This window comes from Stegostoma tigrinum, unplaced genomic scaffold (assembly GCF_030684315.1).
Source record: "Stegostoma tigrinum isolate sSteTig4 unplaced genomic scaffold, sSteTig4.hap1 scaffold_120, whole genome shotgun sequence".
Classification (NCBI taxonomy): domain Eukaryota; kingdom Metazoa; phylum Chordata; class Chondrichthyes; order Orectolobiformes; family Stegostomatidae; genus Stegostoma; species Stegostoma tigrinum.
In genome coordinates, this window is record NW_026728069.1 from 439,976 (window position 1) to 463,483 (window position 23,508).

At 45.6% G+C, this 23,508-nt stretch overlaps 2 long non-coding RNA genes across 2 annotated transcripts; one reads left to right on the forward strand and one right to left on the reverse strand.

Moving 5' to 3' along the window:
* Positions 1 to 1,451: 1,451 nt before the first annotated feature.
* LOC132207670 (uncharacterized) lies at positions 1,452 to 22,562 on the forward strand. Its single transcript, XR_009443689.1, has 3 exons — positions 1,452 to 1,659; positions 18,880 to 18,986; positions 19,430 to 22,562. It is a non-coding gene; the product is annotated as an uncharacterized LOC132207670 (long non-coding RNA).
* LOC125450217 (uncharacterized) lies at positions 2,549 to 15,799 on the reverse strand. Its single transcript, XR_009443688.1, has 4 exons — positions 15,602 to 15,799; positions 12,573 to 12,725; positions 9,950 to 10,047; positions 2,549 to 4,439 (listed from the first exon to the last, which is right to left on the reverse strand). It is a non-coding gene; the product is annotated as an uncharacterized LOC125450217 (long non-coding RNA).
* Positions 22,563 to 23,508: the final 946 nt, after the last annotated feature.

Below are 23,508 nucleotides of genomic sequence, written 5' to 3' on the forward strand. Positions count from 1 at the left end.
CTTCTTCCATTACATTGACGACTGCATTGATGCCACCTCATGCATCCACAAGGAACTCAAACAGTTCATCCACTTCACTGACACCTTCCACCTGACCCCTAATTTCACCTGGACAATCTCTACTACCTCTCACTCCTTCCTGGACCTCTCTGTCTCCATCTCCGGCAACCGCCTAGAAACCGATATCCATTTCAAACCCACTGACTCCCACTGCTACCTAGAATACACCTCCTCCCACCCACCTTCCTGCAAAAATGCCATCCCCTACTCCCAATTCTGATGCATTTGCTCCCAGGATGAGGAATTCCACCCCCGTACATCTCAGATCCCTGTTTTACAAGGACCGCAACCTCCTCCCTCAGTGTTCGGAGAACTCCCTCGATCGTGTGTCCCGACTTTCCTGCAAATCATCCCTCACGCCCCGTCCCCGCCCTTATCTGCTTTCCAGACGGACCACTGTCTCCATGACTCTCTTGTCCACTCCACACTACCCTCCAGCCCCAGCACACCTGGCACTTTTCCCTGGAACCTGCAGAAAGTGTTCCACCTGCCGTACACCTTCCCCTCACCTCCATTCCAGGCCCCACATCTGCATCCGCTGTTCCCGTTGTGGCTCCTACATTGGGGAAACCAAGTGGAGATTGGGGGCAAGTTTGCAGATCACCGATGCTCGGTTCACACAAAACAACTCCCCCTCCCATTCCGCAAATGATGTGACCATCCTGGGCCTCCTGCAGTGCCACAACGCTGCTACCCGAAGGTTGCAGGAACAGCAACTCATATTCCGCTTGGGAACCCTGCAGCTCAATGATATCAATGTGGATTTCACAAGCTTCAAAATCTCCCCTCCCCCACTGCATCCCAAAGCCAGCCCAGCTCGTCCCCGCTTCCCTAACCTGTTCTTCCACTCACCCGTCCCCTCCTCCCACCTCAAGCCACACCCCCATCTCCTACCTACAAACCTCATCCTGCCCGCTTGACCTGTCCCCTCCCTACCTCCCCACCTGTACTCACTTCTGCTGGTTCCATCCCTGCCTGTTTGACCTGTCTGTCTCCTCTCTACCTACCTTCTCCTCTCTCCATTTTCTTTCCGCCTCCCCTCTCTCACTATTTATCTCAGAACTATCTCCCCTTCCCCAATTCTGATGAAGGGTTCAGGCCTGAAAAGTCAGCTTTCCTGCTCGTCTGATGCTGCTTGGCCTGTGGTGTTCATCCAGCTCCACACCGTGTTATCTTAGGTTCTCCAGCATCTACAGTTACTTCCATCGCCGTCCCTCTCTCCTCCCTCATTGGTTGGAAGAATAACCCCGCCCACCCACCGCACGAATGACGTGACCAAAAACAAAGCCCCGCGGGTCTGGCAGCATCTGTGACGGAGGAAACAGATTTAACGGTATCAGAGATAATGGGAACTGCAGATGCTGGAGATTTAACGGTGATCCTTCCTTGGAACTGTGGCCCACCGTCGTCCTCTGATTGGTTGGAGATGAAGCATTTCCGGTGCCTTTCCATTCGTTGCGCCTCTTGATTACTATTGGTCGTTAGATGTCAAACCGCCGTGGTCAGCTGTGGAGCATGCGCACAGCTGAATTGTAATTGTGAGCATACGTGCTGGGTGCGATAGCCGGAATGAAATGGTCCTCCGTGGAGCTAGAAACAGTGAGTACAGGATAAACGGGAGGGCAGCTTCGGTGCTGTATTTCAGCAAGAGGGCTGCATGAGTATGGATAGGGAGGTAGGCAGGGGATAGGTCCGTCCAGGGAAGACGACAGGTCAAGAAGGTGGGATGCAGTTAGTAGGTAAGAAATGGAGGTGCGGCTTGGGGTGGGAGGAGGGGATGGGTGAGAGGAAGAACAGGTGCGGGAGGCAGAGACAGGCAGTGCTGGTTTTGGGATGCAGTGCGGGGAGGGGAAGCGCTGGGCTGGTTGTGTGGTGCACTGGGCGGAGGGGACGAACTGGCTCTTCCCCTCCCGCCACTGCATCCCAAAACCAGTCCAGCCTATCTCTGCCTCCCTTCCTCCCACTCCAAGCCGCACCTCCACTTCCTACCTACTAAACTCATCCCACCTCCTTGACCTGTACGTCTTCCCTGGACTGACCTATCCCCTCCCTACCTCCCCACCTATCTTCTTTTCTCTCCATCTTCAGTCCGCCTCCCCCTCTCTACTGCAGAACCCTCACCCCATCCCCCTCTCTGATGAAGGGTCTCGGCCCGAAACGTCAGCTTTTGTGCTCCTGAGATGCTGCTTGGCCTGCTGTGTTCATCCAGCTTCACACTTTAATATATTTGCATGAGTTTTTAAAAAATTTTTTTTAAAATTCATTCATGGGATGATCACAACCCTGGGTAAGAATGGCAGTTTCCTTCCCTTAAGGATATCGGTGAACAGATGGGTTTTTCCAACAAAGACAATGGATTCACAGTTATCATCAGATTCTTATTTCCAGATGGATTCAAACCTAGGGCCCCAGAACAGTATCTCAGCCTCTAGGGAAGTGATGGACAGAAGACTAAATAGAAAATATACACTAGAAATCATACAATGTCTTGGTTTATGTTTTTAATCATGAGATCCATCACTGCTCTGGACACCAGGTAAAGAGCTGAAGAGACTACAACGCGCCCAGACAGAGTCACAAGGGTCACCAGGTTTCATAGCCGACTGGGAAAATGCAATCAGGAATTATAGGACATGACTCATCCCAATCCGATGTTTGGATTTAAAACTTTCCTTGGATTTTTATCCACAAAATGAAAGATTACATTTGTTTCCAATAAACAAATGTCTGTGGAGAACAACAGAATCCGTCATTGTAAAGGCGTGCAGACCTACCTAACAAATGAAGGGCCATTGAGACCATCATAATTCCTCCAGCGTGGATGATGACCATTCAGTCAATACCAACCCTCCAAAGAGCATCCCAACCAGTCTCAAACCCTACCCTAGCCCTGCATTTTGCATACAAGATACGATGGGCAATTTAGCATTGTCAATCTACATAATTTGCACATTTTTGGACTGTGGGAGGAAACCAGACCACCTGGAGGAAACTCACGCAGACACTGTCTGGGTTTGACACTCTTCGTAATTTCAGTCTGGACTCGATGGGCTAAATGGTCTGCTCCCACACGGGAGGGATTCTATGATCTCCAGAAACAAGCCCAAAACATGGTATTCTTGAGTCTGCTATAACAACGTGTGGAGCTGGATGAACATAGCAGGCCAAGCAGCATCTCAGGCGCACAAAAGCTGATGTTTCAGGCCGAGACCCTTCTCGAGGCCCGAAACATCAGCTTTTGTGCTCCTGAGATGCTGGTTGGCCTGCTGTGTTCATCCAGCTCCACACGTTGTTATTCTGGATTCTCCAGCATCTGCAGTTCCCATTATCACTGATACTATTTTTGATTCTACTGTTAGCTATATTCAAACCAATCAACTAATTCAGAAATTTGCTGGTAGTTAACCAGTCCTGATGAACCAGAAAATCCCTTTTCACATACCGTGCAAATGGATAGTCTTTAGTCAGTGTGAATGATTTGTGACAATGTGACTATTTCCAAGCTCTACCTTACACAACTGTTACAATACCAGCACCTTTAATTGAGCAGGGATCAGGAACATCAGTACAAATAGCCCAAAACCATGGTTCATTTGACAGTGAGAGTGACAGCAAAGTTCTTCAACTGTGGTTGTCTGTGAACTTGCTGGTGTGTTAACAGTTTGAATGACAATAAATCCCTTCCCACACTCAGAGCTCATGAAAGGTCTCTCCCCAGAGTGAACACGCTGGTGTATCAGCGGGGAATTCGAGTCAGCAAAGCCTTTCCCTCACGCAGAACAGGACAATGGTCTCTCTCCAGTGTGACTCTGATGGTCCGTTTCGAGCTGGGATGGATGAAGAAATTCCTTCCTGCAATCTGCACATTTCCACAGTCTCTCCCCAGTGTCACTGCACTGGTGTTCAGACATTTCAGATGAATCTTCACAGACTCTTCTCAGACCATGTGCGCTTCTCCCCAATGTGAGTGCTGCTTTTTCCTTCAATGTTCAAAATCCTGAGATAATTGTGTTGTGATAAACAAAGTGACCATCAGACCTGGATGTGGACCTGTTTAAATTCTCCAATGGCAGACTATACTTTCAAACAGAAAGTAAGTGCAGCGAGTAAGAAATAAGAAGGACACACAGATTATGAAACTGAAAAATTCTCTGGATTTTGTAGAGCAACACTTGGGGAATATGCTGGATCACCATCAGAACAAATTCACTCACAAATATGCTCCAGGTAAGGGATCCAGTCAATGTTTGCATAAAACTACCAAAAGAGAGAGAGGTGGGAGAGCCAGGGAGGAAGGACAGTCATTGTATAGATCTGTAGCTCAATCGTTCGATCCCTCTGAAAGACTAAGAATAGTGCAGAAGTAAAATTGTGAAAATCTGAAATGAAAACAAAAAATGCTTAGTCAGAGTTGTACAGCACAAAACAATCCCTTTGGTCCCAATTGTTCACGCTGACCAGATATCCCAAATTAATCTAATCCCATTAGCAAGCATTTGACCTATATTCCTCTACACCCTTCCTATTTCCGTATCCATCCAGATGCCTCTTAAATGTTGTAACTGTACCATCTTCCACCAGTTCCTCTGGCAGCTTATTCTACACAGGCACCACCCACTTTCCCTTAAAAAAAACAAATTTGCTGGAAAAGCTCAGCAGGCCTGGTAGCATCTGTGGAGGAGGAAAAAAAAAGTTAATGTGTTGGGGCCAGTGACCCTCAGAACCCAAAACTTTTCTCTCCTCCACAGATACTGCCAAACCTGCTGAGCATTTCTAGCATTTTTTTTTCAGGCTTACAGCATCTGCAGTTATTTTCGTTCCCTTTTAAAACTTTCCCTCTCAGCTTAAGCCAATGTTATAAGCTCTAGTCTCCCTTAACCTGGGAAACAATCTTGGCCATCCACCCTACGCCCACCATAACTTTATTAACCTCTATAAATTCACCCCTCAGCCTTCAATGCTCCAGGGAATATAGCCCCAGTATATTCAGCCTCTCCCTACAGCTCAAAACTTCCACCTCTTGCAACATCCTTGTAAATCTTTTCTACACCCTGCCAAGTTTAACAGCATCATTCCTATGGCAGGGAGACCAGAACTGAACAGTATTCCAAAAGCAGCATAATCAATGTCTTGTTCAGCTTATAACATGACCTCCAACTCCTACACTCAATACACTGACCAATAAATGCAAGCACGGCAAATATCATCTTCACTACCTTCTGTACCTGCAATCCCCCTTCAAGGAACTGTGCACCTGCATCCCAAGGAGTCTGTTGTGTAACAGTCCCCAGGGCCTCATCATTAACTGTTTAAGCCCTGCCCTGATTTTCATTACCATAATGCAATCGCTCATATTTACCTGAGCTCAACTTATTTCTATTACTCCTCAGCCCATCAACCCATTTGATTACGTTCCCATTGTACTTGGGAGGTAAACTCCTTTGCTGTCTACTACAGCAACAATTTTAGTGTCATCTGCAAGCTTACTAACCATTCCTCCAATATTCATTCCACATGATTTGTATCAATGATTGAAAAAGCAGTGGACCCAGCACCAATCGTTGCAGCACACTGCTGTTCATAGTCCTCGAGACTGAAAAAACCCTCCCCCGACCCCACCATAATCCTGTTTCCGACTTTCATGCCAATTTTGTTTCAAATAGCTAACTCTCCCTGGATCCCATTTGATCTAATCTTGCTAACCAGTCTGTCATGTGGAGCTTTGGTGAATGCCTTGCTGAAGTCCATAATAGACAGTATCCACTGCTTTGCCTTCTTCAATCTTCTTTGTCACTTCTTCAAATAAACTCAGTCAAGTTAGTGAGACAAGATTTCCTACTCACAATACCTAGTTGACTATCCCTAATCAGTCTTTGCTTCTCCAAACACATGCAAATCCTGTCCCTCAGAATCCCCTCCAGCAACTTACCCACCACTGACATCAGGCTCAATGGTCGACGGTCCTCTGGCTTTTCCTTAAAGAATGGCACCACATTAGCCACCCGGCCTTCCGGCACTTCACTAGTGTCAATGATACAAATACCTCAGCAAGGGCCCAGCAATTACTTCCCCAGCTTCTCCCAGAGTTTGTGGATAACACCTGTTCAGGTGCCAGGGACCTATCCACCTTTATGCATTTTAAGACATCCAGCACCCAGACCTCTGTAAAATGGACACTTTTCACAACTCATTATGTATGTTTCAAGTTCTCTCACTTCCGTATCCTTCTCTGCAGTAATTATTAATGCGAAATACTCATTCACTATCTCAGCCTGCAGTTCCACACAGGCAGCCTTGTTGATCTTTAAAAGGGGCCCTATTTTCTCCCTTGTTGCTTTTTTGTCCGAAATGTAGTTTCAGAATCTCTTGGGACTCGTCTTAACCTTATTTGCCAAAGATGGCTCATGTCTGCTTTTCACCTTCCCAATTTCCCTTGAGTGTACTCCTACTGCCCCTATACTTCGAAGGATTGACCCAATTCCTGCCATCAATACCCGACATGTGCTGCCTTCTTTTTCTTGACCAGAGCCTCAATTTCTCCAGTCAGCCAGTATCCCCTACATTTACCAGCCTTGCCCTTCCCATGAACAGAAACAGAGTGTGTCTGGGCTCTCCTTATTTTTGTTTTGAGGGCCTCCCACTTTCTAAACATTCCTTGACCTGCATATTACCTTTTGGAAGTTCTTGCTCAATAATGTCAAAGTTAGCCTTACTCCAATTTAATATACATTTCAAAATTCTAAATATGTAAGTTTCATACTTAGACTGATCACATCTGCCTGCATCTGGCACATACTTCTCGAAACTTCTCTTAGCTATGTCCTTATTCAAATGTCTTTTAAACATTGAGAGTGTACCTATATCTTCCTCTGAAAGTTTGTTCCACACATGGACAACTCCGTAAAAATAAAATATCACTCATGTCTTTTTAAATGTCTTTCTCCTCTCGCCTTACACACATGTCCCCTTGTCTTGAAATCACCCAACCTTGGGAATAAACCCTTGTTATTCGCATCATCTGTGCCCTCATGATTTTATGAACGTCTAAGGCCACTCCTTAACCCATTATGCTCCAGTCAGAAAAGTCCTAGCTTTGACTGTCTGGCAACATCCCAGCAAGTCTATTCTGAAGTGTCTCCAGTTTAATGATAATGTCCTTCTTGTAATAGGGCGATCAGAGCTGCACACAATACCTCAAATGAAGCCTAAACAATGTCCTATACAACCTGAACATAACATCCCAACTCAGACACAAAAGGTCTGAGCAAGGAAAGCAAGTGTTCTAAACAACATATTAACCAGCCTGTCTACTTGTCTACATAAACTTCAAAGGATTACGTACCTGAATCTCAGCATTTCTCTGTTCCACAACACGACCCTGGGTGCAACCATCAATTGTGCAAGTCCTACCCTTGTTCATTTTACCAAAATACAATGTCTCACATTTATTCAGATTGAACTTCATCCTCCACTCCTCAACCCATTGACACAATTGATCATGATCTCGCTGTCATCTTAGATAACCTTCACTAACCACTAATTCTAGTATCATCTGCAAACTTACTAATCTTGTCCCTTAAATTCTCATCCAAATCATTAATATAAATGAGAAACAAAAGTGGCCCCTGCACCAATTGCTGTGGAACACACTGGTCACAGAACTCCACTCTGAAAAATCCCACAACACCACATTCTCTCCGACAACTAAGCCAATTCCACTTCCAATTAGCGAGCTCTTCCTGAATCACATGTGATCTAACTTTACTCATTAAATCTACCATGTGGAACCATGTCAAAGGCTTCACTCTCACTTTGGAGGTGCTGCAAATCTGACCCATTTACCCTGCCATTTGCCCATCATTCCTTGAAAAGTTAAATCCCAACTTTCTTGAGAATAACTGCGAAATCTGCATCCAGCTGCCATTCAGACTGTTCCAGAGCCTGGGAACTTGCTGAGTCAAACAATCTTCACATTTTCACCCTGCATTATTTGCCAATTAGCTGAATGTTGTATTCTACGGTTACCAAACATTGCTACAATGGAGAATTATCTCAGCTTCTGTTAGCTCTCTCCAAACCAGAGACCCACCATAATTTCAATTGATTTATGAGATGTGGTCTTTGCTGCACAGACTAATATTGATTGCCCATTTTTATTCGATTTGGAGAAAGTGGTACTTTCTATGACTGCTGCACTCCATGTGCTGTAAGTACACCACTGTGCTGTTTGGATGATAATCCGCCCTGGAGCCTCACTACCCTCCCTATTGCAGGAATCATACCTCAAACCTCACTACCCACCTGATCATGCCCTCGAGCCTCACTACCTGCATTACTGCAGGCATCACCCTTGAGCCTCAACACGCTTCACATCTCTGGAATCCCTCTCCAGCCTCACTACCTGCCTATCGTTGGAATCCCCCACTAGCCTCATAACTCACACCATCTATTCAGATTCCTCCAGTCTCACAAACCACTTAATCTCTAATCTCCTCCAGCCCACAAACTTCTTTAGCTCTATAATTGTCTTCAGCTTCACAAACCTCCCTTTGTCTGATGTCTCCTCCAGCCTCACAATCTTACCCATTTCTGTAATCTTACCCAAGCTCACTTTTCCCTATTTTTGTAATCTTCTCCGGTCTCAGAACCCTTCCTGTCTCTAATATCAGCCTCACAAAACGATGATACAAGAACGATATTTCTTTCCTCTAATACAATCCTTATTTTTATACACCCCCTTGATGGCAGTGCTTTCACTTTCCTGGGCTTCAGGCCCCAGAATTGAGGTAAACCGCATTACGTCTATACCTCCCTTTTCTCCCGAAAATACTGACCAATCATGAGTCATTTATTCTAATAGCTCATATTCTGAAATGACTTGAAATATTGCTGGGTATCTTCCTATGTGAACTGCCTCGGAGGTCTACAGTACAGAAAAAGGCTTTGTGGCCCATCCAGCCAGTGCCGGTTAAAAACCACCTAACCGTTCTAATCTAATTTTCCAGCACTTGGCCCGTAGACTTGTCTGCATTGGCATCACAAGTGTGCATCTATATATGCCTTAAACGCTATGAGGATCTCTGTGCCCACCACCCTCACAGACAGTGAGGTTCAGTGCCATTGTCACAGCATGATGACATCACAGACAGGAACAGAGACGAGCTGAGTCTGTGCAAACCAAAGATCCCCCACACACTGTGAAGGACGGGAGGGTCCCTGATAGGGGGCAGAGGAGATTTAACAGAATGGTTTGTAGGGAGAGGGTTTTTAGTTGCATGGTTAGGGCTGTTTTTATTATAATTTCATGTGACTTAGACATTGCTGGTACATATTGAGAATAACCATCTACAATAGATGGACTCTCCTTCTCAACCTCTCCCCTCGCCTGGGGTGCGGTAATCTTAAGGTTAAACCAGCCCTATAGTCAGGTAGGACAATGGTGACTTTACCTTAGGCATAGTGATGCCACTGTGCCTCGGTGGTGCAGAGGGGAATGTTGCATGTGATGGATGGGACACCACTCTGACACTGCTTCACCTGGAGGATGTTACCTTTAATATTGTTGGGGCTGTACTCATGCAGGGAAGTGGAAAATGTTCCAACACAATCCGGATGAGTGCCTTACACACGGGAAACAAAAAGTCATTGGAGAATCAGGTGCTTGGAGAAACTAAGCTTGATCTCCTTGGAACAAAGGATTTTGAGGGGACCTTTGATAGACGGTGTTTACAAAAGATAAACATTAGGACGGCAAAACGTACACTCAACTGGCCATAAGAAAGGACTACAGGACATATATTGAAAGTCGTAGGAAAGATCTATTGAGAGAATGGAGTAATAAGAGAAATTTTACACGGCAAATGGGAACGAGCAGGAACACAATACTCACACACAATGCAAATATCCAGGTGCTGATAAATTAAGTAATTCTGTCAGTTTCGTGTTACAATTATTGAGCATCCCACCTGAAAGTCCACTTGTAATATCCTGTAACACAAATTCATAAAATACATCACTGACAGTCCGGTTAGAAATTCACAACATCCCCTCCTCCTGGCCAAGGATAACTGTGCATTGTTCCTGCTGCACATTATTCCTTGTGGGGGTCCACAGCTGATTCGGGGGAATAGCACAGTGCTATTCCGACCAGATTATTTGACCTGGGAGTACTCAACATTGACTCTGACGCCTGGAAGTCTCATGGCTCCTGCTGATTACGATGTACCATCCTCCCTCTGTTGATAAATCGGCAGCAGTATTATCGCTAGATTATTGATCCAGAGACCGAGATAACATTCTGGGGACCTGGGTTCGAATCCTGCCATGGCAGATGGTGAAAACTGAATTAAATAATGATCTGAAATTAAGAGTCTACTGATGACCATTGCCAATTATCAGGAAAGACCCATCTGGTTCGCTTATGTCCTTTCAGGAAATTTGCCATCCTTACCTGGTCTGGATGACATGTGACTCCAAAACATAGCGATGTGTTTGACTCTTTATTGCCTTCCAGGTAATAAATGCTGGTGCAGCCAGCAATTTCCACATCCCAAGAGTGAATTTTAATCAACAAAAAACTCCTCCATGTTGAACAGCTCTTGGAGAAAGCACTGAGAGTGTGAATAGCACTAAATGTACTCAACGTCCACCTTCAGGAGTAGTTTGCAGGAGGATTACCAATCAGGCTAGTCGGGTCCTAAAGGACAAAGCTGCCTGGCTGGGACTGCAGGAGGTGGTGACGCACCAAACAGGGAAAACATAGCTGATCTCATCATCACCAATTTCCCAGCTGCAGAGGCATCTGTCTGTGACAGAATTGATAACAGCCACCACCGCACACTCCTGTGGAAACAAAGCCTCATCTTATACTTGATAATACCCCCCCATTGCGTTGGGTGGCACGAACTTTGGCTGAAAGGAACAGACTTGGAACAGACACAGGAACTCCAAACTTGACATCTATGAGGCTTTGAGAGAGACTACAACAGTAGCAGACCTTCTCCAGCACAATCTGTAACCTCATGGCCCAGCATACCCAAGAGTCAGCCATTGCCATTGACCCAGGAGACAAACACTGGTTGAATGGAATAGTATCGGAGTGCATGCCAAGAACAGCACAAGGCAGACTTAAAAATAAGGTGCCAACCTGGTAAAACTATCAAACAGGACTACCTGCATGCCAAATAACACAAGCAGCAAGAGTTAGAGCGAAGCCACCCCATAACCAATAGATGAGATGTAAGCTCTGCAGTTCTGTCACACCCAGTCGTCAATGGTGACGAACAATTAAACAACCTACTCGAGGAAGCATGCCAAAAATCCCCATCCTTACTGACAGAGGAGCCCAACCTATCCATGCAAAAAAGACTGTAGCAATCTTAAGCCAGAAGTGTCAACTGGATGATCCATCTCAGCCTTCTCCAGAGGTCCCCAACAACAGAGATGTGAGTTTTCATCCAATTTGATTCATTTCAAATAATATCAATAAATGGAAGAATTGTGTAAAGGTTATGGGTCCTGACAACACTGGCAATCGTACCGATGACTAGTGCTCTAGAGCTTGCTAGCCACCAAGCCAAACTTTCAGTCCTGCTACAGCGCTGACATCTACTGCCAATTTGGAAAATGGCCCAGGTCTGTTCAGCACAAAAACACAGCAAATCCAACCCGAGCAATTTCCCCTCAAGCAGTCTACTCTCTGTCGTCAGTAAAGTGATGGAAGGTGTTGTCAACAGCAGTATTCAGCAGCACTTACTCAGCAGTAACCTGCTCAGTGATACCCAGTTTGGGCCACGGCGGGCACTCGGTTCCTGATTTTATTACAGACTTGATCCACAAATTCACAAGCAGCTGAATCCCTGATGTGAGGGGAGGGTAAACAGCAGAGCCCTGCACAAAAACCACTTATTTCCACTTCAGTGACAATGACCCAACAACAACACCTCAGTTTCAGCTCATTTGCTGAACCTCTCATCTATTCCTGTGTTACCTCTAGACTGAACTATCCAAACTCACTGCCAGTCAGCCTCCCACATTCAACGGCCCTGAAACCTCAAGAATACCTAAAATTCTGCTGCACACAAGTTCATTTGTACCAAGACCTGTTCACCATCACTGCTGTGCTCCCTGACCCACAAAGGCTCCTATTTATAAACAACAATTTAAAATTCTCACCCGTGATTTAATTCCTGGCTGTGATGAGCCCTATCTCCCTGCACCACACAATTTTCAAGACTTCGACAATTCATTTAGTTTCAGCTCCAACAATGCGCTTTGTCATTGCTTCTCGACTGGAGTCTGTTTCCACAGTTGCCAGGCAACATGGTCTGGAATTCCCATGATAAACCTCTTAAGTTTGCTTTCCTTCTTTAAGGAGTCAGGAAAACCTGCAAATTTGGTAACTTTTTGGTCACCTGATCTAATGTGGCCTTATGTCAAAAGTTTCTGGATAATATTTTTGTGAAATTCTAAAACATGATAAAAATACAAATTGTTTGTTGATTTGGACACACCATCAGCTCTTCAGTATCGCTAGATGACCGATCTGTAACTTCTCAAATGACCGCATTGTGGGAGCACCTTCATCATACGAACTGCAGCAGCACACGAAAGTTAAATATCACCTTCTCCACAGGGAACAGGGCTTTGGCAACGATCGCTGGTATCTGTGGAAGGAGAAACAGTAAATGTTGCAGAAGTGCAAAATGAATGACAGAATAAAAATGCTGTCGAATTTCGTGGTCTGAAATGGAAGAAAAATGCACTCTCTTTCTGGGAAATATTTCCTGGCTGTGAAAGATACCGTTCAAAAATTAATCTGGTAAGAGAGCAGCACATGGTGAGGGGGTGGTGAGCAGTGGAAAATTTATTTACAAAAAAGTATAAGGAATTAACAATAAAATACTGCAGAGATCAAATATACCCATCATTAGAGACCAACACCGACAAAAGTGATCAGGAAGCACAGAAGCGACTAAGAGCAGTGCGAGCTGCTACTATCCCACACTCTGGGAAAGAAATCCATAAGAAACAAACACTTGGATAAGAGATAATGGGAACTGCAGATGCTGGAGAATCTGAGATAACAAAGTGTGGAGCTGGATGAACACAGCAGGCCAAGCAGCAAAGCTGACGTTTCGGGCCTGGACCCTTTATCAGAAATGGGGGAGGGGAAAAGGATTCTGAACTAAATAGGGAGAGAGGGGGAGACAGATCGAAGATGGAGAGAGAAGATAGGTGGAGAGGAGACAGACAAGTCAAAGAGGCAGGCCAGGGAGGACTGATAGGTCAAGGCGGTGAGATGAGGTTAGTAGGCAGGAAACAGGGATGCAGCTTGAGGTGGGAGGAGGATATACAAGAGAGGAAGAACAGGTTAGGGAGGTGGGGACAAGCTGGGCTAGTTTTGGGACGCGGTTGGAGGAGCGGAGATTTTGAAGCTTGTGAAATCCACATTGGCACCAATGGGCTGCAGGGTTCCCAGGCAGAATATGAGTTGCTGTTCCTGCAACCTTCGGGTGGCATCACTGTGGCCCTGCAGGAGGCCCAGGATGGACACGTCGTCTGAGGAATAGGATGGGGTGTTGAAATGGTTTGCGACTGGGAGGTGCAGTTGTTTATTGCGAACCGAGCGGAGGTGTTCTGCAAAGCAGTCCCCAAGCCTCCGCTTGGTTTCCCCAATGCAGAGGAGGCCACAACAGGTACAGCGGATGCAGTATACCATATTAGCAGATGTGTAGTTGAACATCTGCTTGATGTGAAAAGTCTTCTTCGGGCCTGGTTTGGGGGAGAGGGAGGTGGTGTGGGTGCGGGTGCAGCACTTCCTACAGTTGCGGTTGAAAGTGCCAGGTGTGGTGGGGCTGGAGGGGAGTGTGGAGTGGACAAGGGAGTCATGTACAGAGCGGTCCCTCTGGAATGTCGACAAGGGTGGGGAGGGGAAAGTGTCTTTGATGGTGGGGTCGGATTGCTGATGGCGGAAGTGTCAGAGGATGATGCGTTGGATCCAGAGATTGGAGGAGTGATGTGTGAGGATGAGGGGGATTCTTTTTCGGTTGTTATTACAGGGACGGGCTGTGAGGGAGGAGTTGTTGAAAAATGCAGGAGACACAGTGAAGGGTGTTCTCAATTACTGCGGGGGGGGGAGGGGAAGTGGGGGCTGGGGTTGCGGTCCTTAAAAAACAAGGACATCTGAGATGTACAGGAGTGGAACCCTGGGAGCAGATGCGGAGGTGAAGGAATTGGGAATAGGAGATGTCATTTTTGCAGGACGGTGGGTGGGAGGAGTTGTATACTCGCTAGCTGTGGGAGTCAGTGGGCTTGAAATGGATATCGGTTTCTATATGGTTGCCCAAGATGGAAACAGAGGTCCAGGAATGAGAGAGAGGTGTTAGAGATGGTCCAGGTGAACTTAAGTTTGGGGTGATAGGTACTGGTGAAGTGGACGAACTGCTGGAGCTCCCCATGGGAGCACAAGGCAGCGCCGATACAGTCATCCGTGTACTGGAGGAAGAGGTGGGGCTCAGGGCCAGTGTAGGTACGGAAGAGGAATTGTTCCAACAAAGAAGCAGGCATAGCTTGGGCCCATGCAGGTACCCATGGCCACCCTCTTTGTCTGTAGGGTGTGAGAGGAGTTGATAGAGAAGTTGTTGAGGGTGAGAATGAGTTTGGCAAAGCACCTAAGGTGGGGGAGGTGGGGGTGGTCAGTGGAGGGGTACTGATCAGACCGGCAGGACGGGAAATAGCGTAGGGCTTTTAGGCCATCTGTATGGGGAATGCAGGTGCTCATGTGGTAAACTACATACGCTCTACCCTTTCTGGCCTCCTCTACATCAGGGAAACCAAGCGGAGGCTTGGGGACCACATTACAGAACTTCTACGCTCAGGTCGCACGAAACAACTGCTCATCCCCACTTCCCTAACCTGTTCTTCCTCTCACCTATCCCCTCCTCTCAACTCAAGCTGCACCCCCATTTCCTACCTGCTAACCTCATCCCAACCACTTGACCTGTTGGTCCTCCCTGGACTGACCTATCCCCTCCACACCTACACTCACTTTTACCTGCTCCATCCCCATCTCTTTAACTTGTCTGTCTCCTCTCCACCTGCCTCCCCCTCTCTCCCTATTTATTTCAGTATCCCCTTCCCCTCCCGCATTTCTGAAGGGTGTAGGCCCGAAAACGCCAGCTTTCCTGCCCCTCTGATGCTGCCTGTCCTGCTGTGGTCCTCCACCCCCACACTTTGTTCTCTCACTTTCAGCCAGATGCGGCTGCGCATGCGCCCAGCTTGAGCTTGGCCCTTCGAAAGTTTCAAAGCTACCGTGCATGCGCCTCGCGGATCATTGCCCCCAATAAAGATGGTGGCGGTCACACAAGGCCTATCGCCATCTGAGGCATTGATTTGTTTTCTGCAAACGTGAGTCTGGGAGTTTCAAACGTGTGTGTTTTCCGACGTGCACTAAGTGTTTGTAAAACTTCCAAACCCATACGAATATCACTCCCCTCCCGCTTTCTGCCGTTTTGCTTTCTTTACCGTGTCCTGCTCTTACCTCAATTGCACAAATCTTGGTCTCAGCGAAGGAGCTAGGCCCGAAACGTCAGCTTTCCTGCTCCTCTGATGCTGCTTGACCTGCTGTGTTCATCCAGCTGCACACCATGTTATCTCAGAGTCTGTGGTATCTGCAGTTCTGGTTATCTCAGCGACTCTGGACCGCTCTCGTGGATGATCACGTGGTTTTCACCGATCCCGCCCCATCTTCATTCCGATTGGCTAGAAGGGCAGGGACTTCCGCCCGGCCCTGCACTGCATCTCTGTGCTCATATTGGTCGCGCACTGACATCAATCACCCAGACGCCATTGTCAGCTGGAGCATGCGCAGTGCTTTGTGTTGTCATTGTCAGAAGCAAATGATGGTCATCACAATGTTGCATTTTGAGACAAATGAGACTGAGAACCGGATGAGAAAGATTGTTACATTAGCGACCCTGGGGTTTTAAGAAGTCGCTCTGAGGAAGGGGCACTGCACCCGAAACGTTAACTCTGTCTTTTTACCTTCACAGATGCTGCCAGACCTGCTGAGCTTTTCCAGCAACTTTGTTTTTGTTCCTGATTGACAACATCCCAGTTCTTTTGTTATTTTTTAATAAGTCGCGATTGAAAATGCTTCCTGCAGCTCAAAGCTAAAGATAGCTCTTGATACCGCTCTGCCAGCGAATAGGGAAATGGCGGTGAAATAAGGGTGATAAATACAGGTATAGCAGTCCTCAGGTAAGATGTAAAGAGAATAATTATGAATATGAAGAACACCACGTGGTGAAGTGAGGTGAGTGTTGTTCATATGAACTGTGATTGGGCAGAGAGGGAGGTTAATCAAAAAAGAACAAGCATAAAAGAGATTCTTAAGAAAGGTCTGTGCAATAGAAAACAAGGAGAATCAGAAGGTAAAAGCCCAAGACGGAGGAAACAGTTTGAAGACCGAGGCTGCAAAAACTTCAATAAGTTGTTTCACTGCTAGTTATTGACACTAGCAGTATAACCCACATTCAACTGGAAATAGCTGTCTGAGTTGTCACAATAGTTTACTTCATACCAGATAAACTTCTCCACACTTTGTCTCAATAAGGCTGACAGTTGGTTCATAAATCAGTTCTTCTGCCAAGTCCATTCCTGTTTGAAAAGGGGTGTAGATCACATTTAAATCGACAATGCTAAATGTCAGTCCAGGCTGGCAGCCAAACTCCACTCCCTCACCACTGACTCCATCCCTGCCCCTGGTAACTGGCTGGTAACACACTGCTCACAGTCATGGTGCAATATTTCACCCCAAGATGAGCTTCCAACCACATTTCTCACCCCCACGCCTATTACCACAAAGACCACGTATAATTTCAACCTCAACAAGATCTCAGTTCATCTGTTGCTGAAACTCTCATGCATTCCTTTGTTACCTCTCGACTTAACTCCCCAAACACACTCCCGGCCGGCTTCTTAATTCTACTGCCCTGAAATCTTGAAATGACCCAAAAATCTACTGCCTGTGTGTTTACTGTCACCAATTTCAACATCTTCGGGTTTTGCCATCCGGTGCTCATTAACGTACACATTTTCTGGGTGGCAAAGCACCAAGGTATTGAAATTCATATCCTTATTTTGAAATTTTGTCATCAAACCTCCTTCTTTTGATAGTGCCTCCAGCTGCAAAACCCTCTGAGATATATCTGAAGAAGGGTCACTGGACACAAAACAATAATGCTGTTCTCTCTCCACAAGCACTGCCAGATATGCTGAGTTTTTCATGAATTTCTGTTTGTGTTACTACTTTCAAGCATCTACTGTTCTTTTTATTTTTCCGTCAAGATATTTGTTCTCCCTGACTTCCACCCTCCTGTGGATTTCTGGCTTTAACTTTCCCACCTTTTTCATGGCCTCAGTTTCCAAGGCCATAAACTCTTGAATTTACTCCCTAAACATCCCTGGTTTTCAAAGTCCCTTTGTTTGTTCAGGATATTCCTTGAAACCTACTTCATTGGCCAGTTTTGGGTCACTTGTCCTAATAAGTGCCTGGTATCAAATATTGTTTTGTGACAACCTTGTGTAATATGTCAGATCATTGGATTGAATCAAAAATGTGAAAACATTTAAATTGTTCTTTTGGAAAACATCACTAATCCTTCACGATCATTTGGTAACTCCTTACCTAATATTGTTGCAAGTGCGACTTCATTACATGGACTGCAATCGTCGAGAAAGGTCAAACATCAAATTCTCCAGAGGTAACTGAGGATTGGCAATAGTTACTGATACCTGTGGAGAGTGATCCAAAGTTCATTTATCAGGAAATGTTGAATGAATGACATGGTGCAGAACTTGTTGGTTAATATAAGCTCAGAACAGAAAAGAAAAGGACTGCATTAAGAATAATTCCTGACTACAAAACATACTGTGGGAAGACAAAGCTTCTGAAACCATAGGGTTCAATGAAAGAAATGTGGTGGAAAGCTCATCTGGACGTCATCTGATAGAGTAACAGAAGCATTCAACAGACAGGTACTTCCACATTATTAGAGACAGAGGTAAGGCAGAAGTGAAACAGAGCAATATACTGAAATGGATTCAGATCCATACTAAAGGAGACACACCAGCCCTAAAGCTACAGAACATCTCACAGGTAACAGGCACAGCACTAAAACTCAACATTGTTGACGAATGGTCAAAAATACTCCACCACGTCACTGTTGACAATTTGAGATTCTCCTGTTGCACCTGCAGCTGGAAAGATATCAGAAATACTGGAGTTAGAGAAAATTCTGTCAGTTGAGGAAATCCCTAAGGAACAGGTGGTCTCACTGTGCTACTGTTGCTGCAGTAGGATCTTCAGAGGAGATAGATTCATTCATAAACCAGAAAGTTTCAGGACTGACGGAGTTGTGAAGCGATGGACCACCTGGAGTTGGAGGGAGATTTTATGAATGCATCTATCTCCTCTGATGATCCTCCCCTCCTTCACAATGTATGACAATGTCTGTTCTGAGTATACCTGGTCATCCTCGGCCAGGAGGAGGGACGTCGTGAATTCCTGAAATAAAAGAGAGGTGTTGGAGCACCCCATAAGCCTGGCAACATCTAGGGAGAGAGAAATAGTGCTAATGTTTAGAACCAGTTATTGTACTTTTATCTCAGCACTGATAGTGATTGATTTTTGAAGCTTCTTTCACTGAGGCTCATTTGAGGACCTACATATAAAATATTAAATCAAACAAAAGGAATAATTTGTGTGTCTGATTTCCAACCGAGACTGACACTGTCCTTACTAAACTTCTTTTACAGAATATATTAAAACAAATCACAGACAGGAAACTTTAAACAAACATCAAATCAAAATTTGGCATGATCAATCGATTAATCAGAAACTGGACATTATTGGCCTTTTGAGTGTAAGTATTCGGGTCCCTGTCATTACCATTCACTGCAGGTAATTTAACCGTTATAACCTTCATGTTGATCTAAATCTGACATTTGTATCCCATGATCCATTTCTTTTCAGTTAATGTGAATCCCTTGTTTTGTCGACGTTGCCTCAACCAACAGTAAACATTATAGTTCCGTCAAATCTCCCTTCAGTTTCAGTTAATCCCTGACATCGTAAGCCTTTCCATTTTTAACCTTCCTGGCAAAGGAACACGTCTGCTCCCTCTCAGCGACCTACGTCCTTCCCAATGTGTGGGTGATCTCTGGTTTGCACAAACCCAGATGCCCTGTGTTCCCATGTGTGATGTCATCATGCAGCAACAGTAGCACAGTGACATCGCCTGTTCCTTAGGTATTCCCTCAACTGAGAGATTTTTCTCTAACTCCAGTATTTCTGATATCTTTCCAGCTGCAGGTGGAACAGGAGAATCTCAAATTGTCAACAGTGACGTGGCGGAGTATTTTTGACCATTCATCAACAAGATCTTGGACAAAATCGATAAGGAAGATCTGACGAAGAAGCTATGTGAAAGGGCTTCTATAGCCTGGCTGCAGTAACTGTTTGTAGATAGTTTGACAGAGTGGTCAAAGTCACTACATTTAAGCTCTCGTCTCTATTGAGTCATGGATATGAATCTTACCGGTAACCAAAATCACGAGTGATCTACCTCAGGCAGTCACATCGAAGGAGCTGGGCAACTTCAAGTTTGCAATGTTTACATTTCTTCTGGGTAACTGTGGCTGCTTGGGCCTCTGATATGCTCGGTGCTGAAAGTGGGAAAATGGGCAACAGCCTCCAAAAACAACAAGAGCTCTGGCTTCACAACGGCCCTTCAGAACTCCGCTAACACCCTGCTTTAGCGGATTTTGCATAGCTTGTTGATGCCAGTTTTTATGGCTCAAACGGTCAGCATTAGGTGGTAAACTGAAAAGTCGGGTGTTTGAGACCATCCAGGCACACAACTTTAGTTATTTTGGATCAAGCAATTTAAGTGACCACCTACCTGAGGTTACCCCATGAAAAAGCTACAACAAGATTGGATTCAAAACACATCCATCAATGATTCTGTCTTCCCCAGCTCCACACAGAGTGAGACTGGGGCAAGCAGAGGGTTTGACTTCGCTCTCCAATCTCCATTGCCAGATTTTATGGGCAGAGAGATCAAGGACAGAGAGATCAAAAGATCGTACAAATGGTTTGAGTGCAGTCTCCTATAAACAGTCTCTGCAGGTGATCTAAAGTGTAAAACGGTGTGAGTAAAGTGTCAACAGCTGAATAACAGGTGAAGGGATGACCTGTGATCTGAATAAGTGAGGCAGAGAGATAATTACAAAAACAAACTAAAAATAAGGTTGTGGTTGGCACAAACCAATTTCTGATGAAGGGTCTAGGCCCAAAACATCAGCTTTCCTTCTAAGATGCTGCTTGGCCTGCTGTGTTCATCCAGCTCCACACCTTGTTATGGCTGGAATTATGTGATAGGTATAAGAATCACTTGCTGATAGTCTAACCAAAGTAATAAATAATCCAAAATTGTACTAACTAATCAAGAGAGAGATGTCACAACAATTTATCAAGGTGATGGTGTTGAAATAGGACAATAAGGAAGATTTTATAGATGCAGAACAGTACAGGGGGATCACATGTAGACATGAACTTAAGATCATGATTGAGGCTATCTTCATGGGCATGGAATTTGGCTATCAGTTTCTGCTCGGTGATTCTGCTTTGTCGTGTATCTCAAAGGTCACGTTGCATGTTTTCCCGAAGATTGGACGCTTAATGTACTTTACTGCTGAAGTGTTCTCCAACTGGGAGGGAACATTCTTGTCTGGCAATTGTTGCACAGAGTCCATTCATCCGTTGTCATAGCGTCTGCATGTTCTCACTAATATACCATGCCTGGGGCATTCTTACCTGCACTGTGTGAGGTCGATAATGTTGGCCCAGTCACATAAGTATCTCCCTTTATGTGGTGGGTGGTGGCTGCATGTGTGATGCTAGTATCCATGTCAATGATCTGACATCTTTCAGAGGTGCCAGTGGCAGGGTTGTGTGGTGTTGTGGTCGAATTTGTCCTGAAGGTTGAGTAGCTGGCTGCGAACGACAGCCTGATTAAGGTTTGGAGGTTGTTTGAACAGAGAAGTGAAGGTGTATGGATGATCCTGGTGAGATGCTGGTCATCATCATTGACATGTTGAAGGCTGTGGAGAACATGGTGCAATGTCTCCGCTCTGGGGAATTCTTTATGATGAAGGGCGCTCTCTAGGTTGCATCCTGTGTCTGTCTTCTGAGGAGGCCATTGTGGGTTTTTGCTGTGGCACGTCGGAACTGATGAGCCTCTGTCCAAAAATAAGTCTCTGTCAGTGATCAAAAAGTGTTAGATGGTGTGAGTAAAATGTTAACAGCTGAAGAGCAAGGGAAGTGATGACCTATGATCCAAGTAGAGGAGGGAGAGAGATAATTACAAGAAAATTTTAAAAAGACGGTGCTGGAGAGAAACAAAATGACTTTGTTTTTCCTGCAGAACATTAAAACCAATTTTGAGCACTTATTCCAGGATTTTAAATGAATATTTTAAAGCTATTGCCCTCATCTTTGAGCAGCCCACATGACTGCAAATTACACTGTCAGACGCTGGATAAATTTGGGAAATTGCTTCAATAAACCCAGTCATTTCTGTTACAGATCGTAAGGAATTCTCATTCGGCTGAAGAGACACAATCAACACTTTGTTTGTTCTGTGTGCAGGGTCTCAGCGAAGATCTGAAGAGACTTTATACAACTGTTTCAGAAACTGTCGCCAATTTTACTGCTTACATCAGCCAGTGCATCGAAGGCCTGCAGAGCTGGCAACTGATCGAATTGGGGGGAGCTGGTTACATTGAAAATACATTTAAACTCTCTCCCAAAAGAGAAAGGCCTCAAATATTTATCACAGTTTCAAGCAAACTACAAAACACATATAGAATCGTGAATTAAATTATTGATAATGTATAATCCATGTGTTAGGATTACAGAACGAAAGAACACTGCTGATGGTTCAAATCTGAAAGACCAAAAGTGAATGTGAGAGACACCCAGCAGGACAGAATCTAATCTATCAGCAGGGAATCTCTCCACCCCCAGAGACTGAGGTTAGATTCTTTCGAGCAGCATAGACTGAGGAAGGGTCACCAGACCCAAAAGGTTAACACTTTTTTTCTTCACAGATGCTGCCAGACCTGCTGAGCTTTTCTTGCAACTTCTGTTTTTGTTATACACTGAGAGACGGGGGACAGGGGAGGGTGGCGAGGACATGAGTGTGATGTGTACATTCATGAGGGAAACAGACAGAGTAAACAAGATGAATCTTTGTGCTTGGTGGTGGAATCAGTATCGGGGAGGGGGAGCCGAGGACAGACACATTAGATGAGATGTAAGGATTTTTTTTCACTCAGATAGTGGGAATCTGAAACTCACAGCCTGGAAATGTGGGAGAGGTGAAAACCATCATCACATTGCACTGGACTTTAGCTGTAAAAAATAAGCGCTGAAAGAACTGTGGATGTTGTATATCAGAAACAAAGCAGATATTGTTGACAAAGTTCATAATAATAAAGTGTGAAGCTGGATGAACACAGCAGGCCAAGCAGCATCTCAGGAGCACAAAAGCTGACGATTCAGGCCTAGACCCTTCATCTGAGAGGGGGATGGGGTGAGGGTTTTGGAATAAACAGGGAGAGATGGGGAGGCAGAAAGAAGATGGAGAGAAAAGAAGATAGGTGGAGAGGATGGTATAGCTGGGGAGGACAGGAGGGGATAGGTCAGTCCAGGGAAGACGGACAGATCAAGGACGTGGGATGAGGTTCGTCGGTCGGAGGTGGAGGTGCGGCTTGGGGTGGGACGAAGGGATGGGTGAGAGGAAGAACAGGTTAGGGAGGCAGAGACAGGCTGGGCTGGTTTTGGGATGCCGTGGGGGGAGGGGATGAGCTGAGCTGGTTGTGTGATGCAGTGGGGGGAGGGGACGAACTGGGCTGGTTTTGGGATGCGGTGGGGGAAGGGGAGATTTTGAAGCTGGTGAAGTCCACATTGATACCATTGGGCTGCAGGGTTCGCAAGCGGAATGTGAGTTGCTGTTCCTGCAACCTTTGGGTGGCATCATTGTGGCACTGCAGGAGGCCCATGATGGGCATGTCATCTAAAGAATGGGAGGGGCAGTTGAAATGGTTTGCGACTGGGAGGTGCAGTTGTTTATTGCGAACTGAGCGGAGGTGTTCTGCAAAGCGGTCCTCAAGCCTCCGCTTGGTTTCCCCAATGTAGAGGAGGCCTCACCGGGTACAATGGATACAGTATATCACATTGGCAGATGTGCAGGTGAACCTCTGCTTAATATGGAAAGTCATCTTGAGGCCTGGGATAGGCGTGAGAAAGGAGGTGTGGGGGCAAGTGTAGCACTTCCTGCGGTTGCAGGGGAAGGTGCCGGGTGTGGTGGGGTTGGAGGGCAG